The sequence below is a fragment of the Oncorhynchus masou genome, chromosome 8, assembly GCF_036934945.1.
Source record: "Oncorhynchus masou masou isolate Uvic2021 chromosome 8, UVic_Omas_1.1, whole genome shotgun sequence".
Taxonomy (NCBI): Eukaryota; Metazoa; Chordata; class Actinopteri; order Salmoniformes; family Salmonidae; genus Oncorhynchus; species Oncorhynchus masou.
The window spans coordinates 16346670-16357556 of record NC_088219.1 but is presented as its reverse complement, the minus strand read 5'-3'; positions in this window follow the sequence as shown (position 1 = coordinate 16357556).

Genomic DNA, 10887 nt, shown 5'->3' with positions numbered 1-10887 from the left:
ATTGACTACCTGGGACTCAATGACATTTCGGTTAAGAACCGTTACCCACTACCACTCATCTCCTTGGCCTTCGAGCTGCTCCAGGGGGCACAGTGTTTTCCAAACTGGATCTATGGAATGCCTACCACCTGGTGCAAATATGAGAGGGGGACGAGTGGAAGACCACCTTCAACACGGCCAGTGGCCACTACGAGTCTCTGGTCATGCCCTTTAGCCTCACCAATGCCCCTGCTATGTTCCAGGCTCTGGTGAATGATGTTCTCTGACATGTTGAACCGGTTCATCTTCGTCTACATTGACATCCTCGTCTTCTCCCACTCTCCTCAAGAGAGGGGTCTCCCCCCGTTTGATGGCAACACCGCCAATCTGACCATGGTGGATCAGTTCTCCAAAGCCGCCCACTTAATTCCTCTCCCCCAAACTACCCTCAGCCAAAGAGACGTGCTGCAACATGAGCTGGGCCGTCTTTTGGATCCATGGACTGCCCGTGGACATGGCCTCCGACCAGGATCCTCAGTTCTCGTCCCAGTTCTGGAAGGCATTCTGCACCCTCATTGGGTCATCGGCCAGCCTGTTCTCTGGGTTCTACCCCCAGTCCAACAGCAAGTTGGAGCAAGCCAACCCAGCGTTTGTCCCGTCAGCTCTTGGTTTTTCCCAGCCTCTTTTTTTTTTCTCTCGCCCTCCGGGTTTTTGACCCTTGCCTGTCCTGACCCTAAACTCACCCGCCTGACCACTCTGCATGCCCCTGAGCCTGACTGACGTCGTGTACCTCTGCCCCTATCTGGAATTCTGACCTCTGCCTGACCAGAGCCATCCTGTACCTTTGCCTCTGTTGTAGTAATAAACATTGTTACTTCGACACGTCTGCTTCTGGGTCTTACCTTATCCTGATAGACATTGCATAATGCAGGAAGTAATACCTGACTCCATGTGTTTGACAGGGGGGAGGAGACCAGTAACTTTGATCAACTTTTTCAATGTACCAGCTACAGTACATTGTCATACTTGTGTCAACCTACTATGAACTGGTTTAATCAAAATATCATCAATTTTTATAAACTTTATTTTCACTGTTCGGGATCTTTAACATTTTTATATTAATCCAATTTCTGCTGTCGTGACTTTACTTTCATTAACCTGATGACTGTTATTTATCTAATCAACTAACTATGTTCAATTTTTACCAGATTTAAATGAATCATGTAACAATTAACTCATTAGGAATTGGGGAACCACGAGAGGTGGTTCTTTAAAGAGTTACCATCTCCATAATTAAACTCAAGGTCTTAACCTATCACATCTATAAACAATCAACTTATAAATCATGACCTCATATCATCATTCTGAACAGTCATAACCTCCTACATCTGCAAAAACACCAGCCTTATGATTCGGTACTATACAAATTGGTTTATTTATTTACTAGCTAACACAGGATTAACATACACACTTAATACATTAGAAACAGGTCCCTAGCGTACTGACACAATATGGCGGCTTGCTACAAATGACATTGAGAAGAAAAAAAAGACATGGAAAGGGAGAGAGGGACAGACATAATACTTTGGTACAGTTAGAAACTACGCTCTCAGTAATCATACTTTGCACACTTTGGACATGAGCTGCAGCTCAACGTCTCTCTGGTCCGATATGTTAATTCTTAACCCATTTTATACAGTTCTTCAATAGGGGCGGTTCGTCTGGTTGACGTTAACCATTGAAAAGCTGATCTGATCCATTCCGATCCTTACAGGACAGTCATGACACTGCTGTGTTTTCACATTACGTGAGGACCTCATCACTGCTCGTGCTGCTCCCTGTGCACACTAATGCCTCTTTCAAAACAACTGGGAACTCAGACAAATACGAGGTCAAATCATGACACACTGGGGCCCCACAAGGGTGCGTTCTGAGCCCTCTCCTGTACTCCCTGTTCACCCACGACTGCGTGGCCACGCACGCCTCCAACTCAATCATCAAGTTTGCAGACGACACAACAGTGGTAAGCTTGATTACCAACAACAACGAGATGGCCTACAGGGAGGAGGTGAGGGCCCTCGGAGTGTGGTGTCAGGAAAATAACCTCACACTCAACGTCAACAAAACTAAGAAGATGATTGTGGACTTCAGGAAACAGCAGAGGGAACACTCCCCTATCCACATCGATGGAACAGTAGTGGAGAGGGTAGTAAGTTTTAAGTTCCTCGGCATACACATCACAGACAAACTGAATTGGTCCACTCACACAGACAGCATCGTGAAGAAGGTGCAGCAGCGCCTCTTCAACCTCAGGAGGCTGAAGAAATTCGGCTTGTCACCAAAAGCACTCACAAACTTCTACAGATGCACAATCGAGAGCATCCTGGCGGGCTGTATCACCACCTGGTACGGCAACTGCTCCGCTCACAACCGTAAGGCTCTCCAGAGGGTAGTGAGGTCTGCACAACGCATCACCGGGGGCAAACTACCTGCCCTCCAGGACATCTACACCACCCGATGTTACAGGAAGGCCATAAAGATCATCAAGGACAACAACCACCCAAGCCACTGCCTGTTCACCCCGCTATCATCCAGAAGGCGAGGTCAGTACAGGTGCATCAAAGCTGGGACCGAGAGACAGAAGCTGTTTTTCAGTCTCAAGGCCATCAGACTGTTAAACAGCAACCACTAACATTGAGTGGCTGCTGCCAACACACTGACTCAACTCCAGCCACTTTAATAATGGGAATTGATGGGAAATGATGTAAAATATATCACTAGCCACTTTAAACAATGCTACCTAATATAATGTTTACATACCCTACATTGTTCATCTCATATGTATACGTATGTACTCTACATGATTACTGCATCTTTATGTAATACATGTATCACTAGCCACTTTAACTATGCCACTTTGTTTACATACTCATCTCATATATATATATACTGTACTCGTTACCATCTACTGTATCTTGCCTATGCTGCTCTGTACCATCACTCTTTCATATATCTTTATGTACATATTATTTATCCCCTTACACTTGTGTATAAGACAGTTTTGGAATTGTTAGTTAGATTACTTGTTGGTTATTACTGCATTGTCGGAACTAGAAGCACAAGCATTTCGCTACACTCGCATTAACATCTGCTAACCATGTGTATGTGACAAATAACATTTGATTAGATTTGAAAAGTCTATATACAGTGTGTACAAATGAGGTAAGATTAGGGAGTAATTACAATATAGCAATTAAACAATGGAGTGATAGATGTGCAGCAGATGAATGTGCAAGTAGAGATACTGGGGTGCAAAGGAGCAAAATAAATAACAATATGGGGATGAGGTAGTTGGATGGGCTATTTACAGATGGACTATGTACAGGTGCAATGATCTGTTAGCTGCTCTGACAGCTGATGCTTAAAGTTAGTGAGGAAGATATAAGTCTCTAGCTTCAGTGATTTTTGCAATTCGTTCCAGTCATTTGCAGCAGAGAACTGGAAGGAAAGGCAGCCAAAGTAGGAATTGGCTTTGGGGATGACCAGTGAAATATACATGCTGGAGCGCGTGCTATGGGTGGGTGCTGCTATGGTGACCAGTGAGCTGAGATAAGGCGGGGCTTTACCTAGCAAAGACTTATAGATGACCTGGAGCCAGTGGGTTTGGCGATGAATATGAAGCGAGGGCCAGCCAATGAGTGAATACAGGTCGCAGTGGTGGGTAGTAAATGGTGCTTTGGTGACAAAGCGGATGGCACTGTGATAGACTGCATCCAATTTGCTGAGTAGAGTGTTGGAGGCTATTTTGTCATGATGTCATGGCTTTAGAAGCTTCTGATAGGCTAATTGACATAATTTGATTCAATTGGAGGTGTACCTGTGAATATATTTCAAGGCCTACCTTCAAACTCAGTGCCTCTTTGCTTGACATCATGGCAAAATCAAAATAAATCAGCCAATACCTCAGAAAACAATTGTAGACCTCCACAAGTATGGTTCATCCTTGGCAGCAATTTCCAAATGCCTGTACCACCAAAGGTACCACGTTCATCTGTACAAACAATCAGATGTTTACATACACTGAGTTGACTGTTCCTTTAAAACACCATGGGACCACACAGCCATCATACTGCTCAGGAAGGAGACCTCCACAAGTATGGTTCATCCTGCAATTTCAAATCCTAGAGATGTACAAACGTACATAAACACCATGGGACCACACAGGTGTGAAAAGTGCAAATCAATCCCAGAACAACAGCAAAGGACCTTGTGAAGATACTGGAGGAAACAGGTACAAAAGTATCTATATCCACAGTAAAACTAGCCCTATATCGACATAACCTGAAAGGCCACTCAGCAAGGAAGAAGCCACTGCTCCAAAACCTCCATTTAAAAAAGCCAGATTACGGTTTGCAACTGCACATGGGAACAAGGATAGTACTTTTTGGAGGAATGTCATTTTGTCTGATGAAACAAAAATGGCCATAATGGCCATCATTATGTTTGGAGGAAAAAGGGGGTGTTCTTGCAAGTCGAAGAACACCATCCCAACCGTGAAGCAGCTGGGGTGGCAGCATCATGTTGTGGAGGTGCTTTGCTGCAGGAGGGACTGGTGCACTTCACAAAATAGATGTCATCATGAGGGAGGGAAATGATGTGGATATAATGAAGCAACATCTCAAGACATCAGTCAGGAAGTTACAGCTTGGTTGCAAATGGGTCTTCCAAATGGACAATGACCCCAAGCATAGTCCCAAAGTTGTGGCAAAATGGCTTAAGGACAACAAAGTCAAGGTATTGGAATGGCCAACACAAAGCCCTAACCTCGAATCCTATAGAAAATGTGTGGGCAGAACTGAAAACGTGTGTGTGTGTGTGTGTGTGTGTGTGTGTGTGTGTGTGTGTGTGTGTGTGTGAGCAACGAGTTCTAAAAACCTGACTCAGTTACACCAGCTCTGTCAGGAGGAATGGGCCAAAATTCACCCAACTTACTGTGGAAAGCTTGTGGAAGGCTACCCGAAACATTTGATCCAAGTTCAACAATTTAAAGGCAATGCAACCAAATACTAAATGAGTGTAAGTAAACTTCTGACCCACTGGGAATGTGATGAAAGAAATAAAATATTAAATAAATCATTCTCTACTATTATTCTGACATTTCCCATTCTTAAAATAAAGTGGTGATCCTAACTGACCTAAGACAGAATGTTTACTTGGATTAAATGTCAGGAATTGTGAAAAACTGAGTTTAAATGTTTATATGGGTATATGTAAACTTCCGACTTCAACTGTATCTGGCCTTGAATGTTAGGTTATTGCTCCGGCTGAAAGGTGAATTTGTCTCCCAGTGTTTGTAGGAAAGCAGAATGAACCAGGTTTTCCTGGTTTTTCCTGTGTCTATCTCTATTCCCTGTCTTTTTATCAACAACAACAAAAAACTCTCTAGTCCTTGCCGATGAAGCGCATATCCATAACATGATGCAGCCACAGCCATGCTTGAAAATATAGAGTGGTACTCAGTGGTGTGTTGTATTGGATTTGCCCCAAACATAATGTTTTGTATTCAGGACAAAAGTTCATTTCTTTGCAGTATTATTTTAATGCCTTATTACAAACGGATGCATGTTTGTGTAACAGTATAATTTTAGACCGTCCCCCTCGCCCATACCCCGAACCAGGGACCCTCTGCACACATCAACAACTGACACCCACGAAGCATCGTTACCCATCGCTCCACAAAAGCCGCGGCCCTTGCAGAGCAAGGGGAACTACTACTTCAAGGTCTTTGAGCAAGTGACGTCACCGATTGAAACGCTATTTAGCGCGCACTGCTAACTAAGCTAGCCGTTTCACATCCGTTACATTTGGCATATTTGTTTTCTATACAGACTTCATTCTTTTCACTCTGTCAATTAGGTTAGTATTGTGGAGTAACTAATATGGTGTTGATCCACCCTCAATTTTCTTCCATCACAGCCATTAAACTGTTTTAAAATCACCATTGGGCTCATGGTGAAATCCCTGAGCGGTTTCCTTCCTCTCCGGCAGCTGAGTTAGGAAGGACGCCTGTATCTTTTCTAGTGACTGGGTGTATTGGTACACCAGCCAAAGCATAATTAATAACTTGACCATGCTCTTAGGGATATTCAATGTCTGCATTTTTTTTTTACCCAACTATCAATAGGTGCCCTTTGTGAGGCATTGGAAAACCTCCCTGGTCTTTGTGGTTGATTCTGTGCTTGAAATTCACTACTCAACTGATAATTTTATGTGTCAACAGAGATGCAGTAATCATTCAAAAGTCCATGCAACTTATTACATGACTTGTTAAGCAAATTCTTACTCCTGAACATATTTAGGCTTGCCATAACAAATGGGTTGAATACTTATTGACTTAAGACATTTCAGCTTTTAATTTTGTATTATTTTGTAAACATTTCTACATTTTCAGTGGGTCCGTACCTGTCAATCCTACACCTCAGCATTGATTGTGTGTGTGCAGTGTCGACCAGTCTGTTTTTCTTTTGCCAGTTTTGTGTGTTATTTTGGCATTCATGTAAAAATGAATAACAATTGATTTAATAAAGCATACAAACATGGTCTCTTTTTTGCTTTCTTGAGTAAGGCAGCTCCAAAATACAGGTGCTTCAGCCTAACTTGGTGGAGTGTAGGGGTTGGTAATGTTCTCTAGTTGCGCTGTGATTGGCTCAGTGTTCTGTGACTTATGGGGACACTACGTCACTGCAAAATCTATGGGGAGAGCTTGAAAATTCAAGGCCCTCAAGGTCATTGGCCACAGATAAAGTTACATCAAATCACGTTATATCTGCTGTAGGTTTGATTGGACTGATCATGTTAACATCATACTTTCAAAATCTTAGCTAACAAGCTAGACAAGCAGTCATCATCATGAATCACGCTGACTAACTACTGGCAAATCCTTTTCAACCCTTGTCATATGAAGAGAAATTACAGATAAAACGTATTGGTGCTCATCGGCCATTGGACATTAACATTACACAAGTTGGAAAATGCAAATTCAACAATGAGTGGTTTGGGAGGAATCAGTGCCTGCAAAGTAATCACTAGCCTGCTATTCAATGGAGTCTGAGTGTGGTCCAAGTCTATGTTTAAGGGTCTCTTTTCCAAGCTTAAAAGGATAAACATTAAACAGCATGGGCTAGAAAAGTTTGAATACATCGGCCATGCTGTCAGCCACGTTCAAAACAACTGGAAACTCGGAACTGGGAAATCTCAGACTGAAGTGCGTTCAAGACAACTGGGAACTCTGGGGGAAAAAACGAGCTCTGACTGGAAAAGTAAGTTTTGAACGGTCATCCAACTCGGAATTCCAAGTCGGGAACTTGGGCCATGATTCGACCTTGTTTTTTTCAGAGTTCCTAGTTGTCTTGAAAGCACCATACATCCACAGAATGCCAGACTTTGATGAAGTTTGATGACAAAATGCTCTTATTTGTGCTGCATAAATGATGGAATAGGCCAGGTAGATATGTACACTGTAGCTAAGTAAGTAATACTAAGTGTATGTTGTGTAGTTAGCTGTTAGTAGCCCATATGTCTCACCCTAATAATTTGGTCCCTTTCCCCCTCATAACTTAACCTATTGTTCTGAATTAGTGGTGCACATATAGCCTATAGCCTGTTTTAGAGAAATGTAATCATTGAATATTGTAACAGCTCTCATTGTTTGCTTATATGCCCCCTTTATTTATCCTACAGTTCTGAACTGGGTGTATACTGAATGAACAGCCCATGTTCTGAATACTACATTTTAAAAGTGCTGAACAAATAGTTATATTGACTACGTCCTTCCTAGCTCACTGGGGCAGCAGGGTAGCCTAGTGGTTAGAGCATTGGACTAGTAACCGGAAGGTTGCAAGTTCAAATCCCCGAGCTTAAAAGGTACAAATCTGTCATTCTGCCCCTGAACAGGCTAACCAACTGTTCCTAGGCCATCATTGAAAATAATAATTTGTTCTTAACTCATTTGCCTAGTTAAATAAAATTTAAAAAATGTCTTACTCAAAATGATGAATTTCCGCTTATGCCATAGTTTGTACATCTCTATTGTCAGTAGACACCACATTTGTTTAAGTCAGCCATATCAGCTATGTTTTTTTAAAGGCAGTAAATGAGGCTATATGAACTGTTTTGCTGCCAGACAAGGCTCTGCTGATAGCCAGGTGTAGCAGTGGTAAGGATTCACTCCATTGTGCTGAATAGAAAGCTCTGCTGTTGAGACAGCTTTATGTAGTCCCTAACAGTGTGTGGGCACCGTTTGTCACCATTATAGTGCAATTAATGTATTGTTTAGTGTTCTGTTGTGTAGTGGCTTTGCTGGCATGCATCTAAAACATTTTTTGTTTTGCCCCACTAAGATTTACATGCTTAAATTGTCTATTGTGTGTGTGTGCTATTTTGCCTTATGGAATTTTGGGTGTGATAAAGAGTGTTGGCAAGACAGCAGAAACAGACAGTCAAACCACATACGTCAGACCACTTATGAGAATGATTCAGTTCCCAGTAATTGGGGTGCAGGAAACGCCCAACTGACTCCAGATACCTTTGCCTACCTGTCAGTCCCACACCTTAGCCTTTGTGCGGGTGTGAAATGCCTGGTGCATGTTTAAAGGAGTCCCCCAGATGGGTTGTCGCCACTATTTCAACGTCATTTCCTGTCCTAGAAATGCAAGTTTAGGTTCCACCTCCGAAGAATGACGGAGGCTACTTATACATTTTCACGAATTGGGTGTGGGAATTTCCATGTGAAGTTGATAAACATGAACAAATAGGGCACAGACAGCTGTCAGTGTAGCTAGCTAGCATGCTAACCTTATCTAGCGAGCTAATGTTAATTAACTGTTGATGATTTTTTTTATTATTACACCGTATTCAAAAGATTAACTAGCTGACTCTATGGCTGGATCTGGAGCTAGATTTGTCATAAGCATTGATTTAGGGAAAATGTTTCCACAGATTGAAACCACTGGCCTATCTTTGCCATCTATTGTTATGTCCAAAGTTTTGTCATCTTCCATAAATTGCAGACAAATCTGCCATACAAATAGTTAGAAAGAATAAGATGAAGCTCTGGTAATATGGATAACTATTGAAAGATAGCTCATATGCGTTTTTCTAATGGACACAGTGGTTCTCACAGGGGAAGTGAAATGATAGGCTACAATGACTTTGCTCATGATCATGCAAGCAGCACATTTACATTTGACTTTTTTCCACACTTTGTTGTGTTACAGCCCGAATATTTTTTTTTAAATAAAATGTTTTAAAAATGTCACTGCCCAACACACAAGACCCCACAATGTCAAAGTGACACAGCTACTTTCAGGTCTCTCCAGAGATGCTCGGTCGGGTTCAATTCCGGGCTCTGGCTGGGCCACTCACGGACATTCAGAGACTTGTCCCAAGCCACTCCTACGTTGTCTTGGCTGTGTGCTTAGGGTCATTGTCCTGTTGGAAGATGAACCGCAGTCTGAGGTCCTGAGAGCTCTGGAGCAGGTTCATCAAGGATCTCTCTGTACTTTGCTCTGTTCATCTTTCCCTCAATCCTGACTATTCTCCCAGTCCCTGCCACTGAAAAACATCCCCACATCATGATGCTGCCACCACCATGCTTCACTGTAGGGATGATGCCAGGTTTCCTACAGAAGTGACGCTTGACATTAAGCCCAAAGAGTTCAATCTTGGTTTCATAATACCAGATAATCTTGTTTCTCATGGTCTGAGAGTCCTTTAGGTGCCCTTTGGTAAACTCCAGTGGGCTGTCATGTGCCTTTTACTGAGGAGTGGCTTCCGTCTGGCCACTCTACCATAAAGGCCTGATTGGTGGAGTGCTGCAGAGATGATTGTCCTCATGGAAGGTTCTCCCATCTCCACAAAGGAACTCTGGAGCTCTGTCAGAGTGACCATTGGGTTCTTGGTCACCTCCATGACCAAGGCCCTTTTCCCCTGATTGCTCAGTTTAGCTGGGCGGCCAGCTCTAGGAAGAGTCTTGGTGGTTCCAAACTTCTTCCATTAAAGAATGATGAAGGCCACTGTGTTCTTGGACCTTCAATGCTGCAGAAATGTTTTGGTACCCTTCCCCAGATCTGTGCCTCGACACAATCCTGTCTCGGGGGCCCTACGGACAATTCCTTTGACCTCACGGCTTGGTTTTTGCTCTGACATGCACTGTCAACACTGGGCCCTTATATAGACAGATGGATGTCTTTCCAAATCATGTCCAATCAATTAAATTTAACACAGGTAGACTCCAATGAAGTTGTGGAAACATCTCAAGGATGATCAACAGAAACGGGATGCACCTGAGCTCAATTTCGAGTCTCATAGCGAATGCTCTGAATACTTATTTAAATATTACAGTACAGTTTATTCAAAGATATTTCTGTTTTTGATTTGGAATAAAATTAGCAAAAAATTCAAAAAACCTGTTTTTACTTTGTAATTATGTGGTTTTGTGTGTAGATTGATGAAGAAATACATGTATTTAATCCATTTTAGAAGAAGGCTGTAATGTAACAACATATGGAAAAGGGAAGGTGTCTGAATACTTTCCGAATGCGATGTGTGTTGACAAATACAGGCTGAAAATAAATGATGTCAGGATTTACTCTATACTACTACACTGAACAACAATATAAACACAACAAGTGTTGGACACATGTTTCATGAGCTGAAATAAAATATCCTAGTTTATTTCGCTCAAATTATGTGCACACACTTTCACACATTTATTACATCACTGTTCGCTACACTCACATTAACATCTGCTAACCATGTGTATGTGACAAATACATTTGATTTGATTCTCCTTTGCCAAGATAATACATCCAACTGACAGCTGTGGCATATCAAGAAGCTGATTTAAAC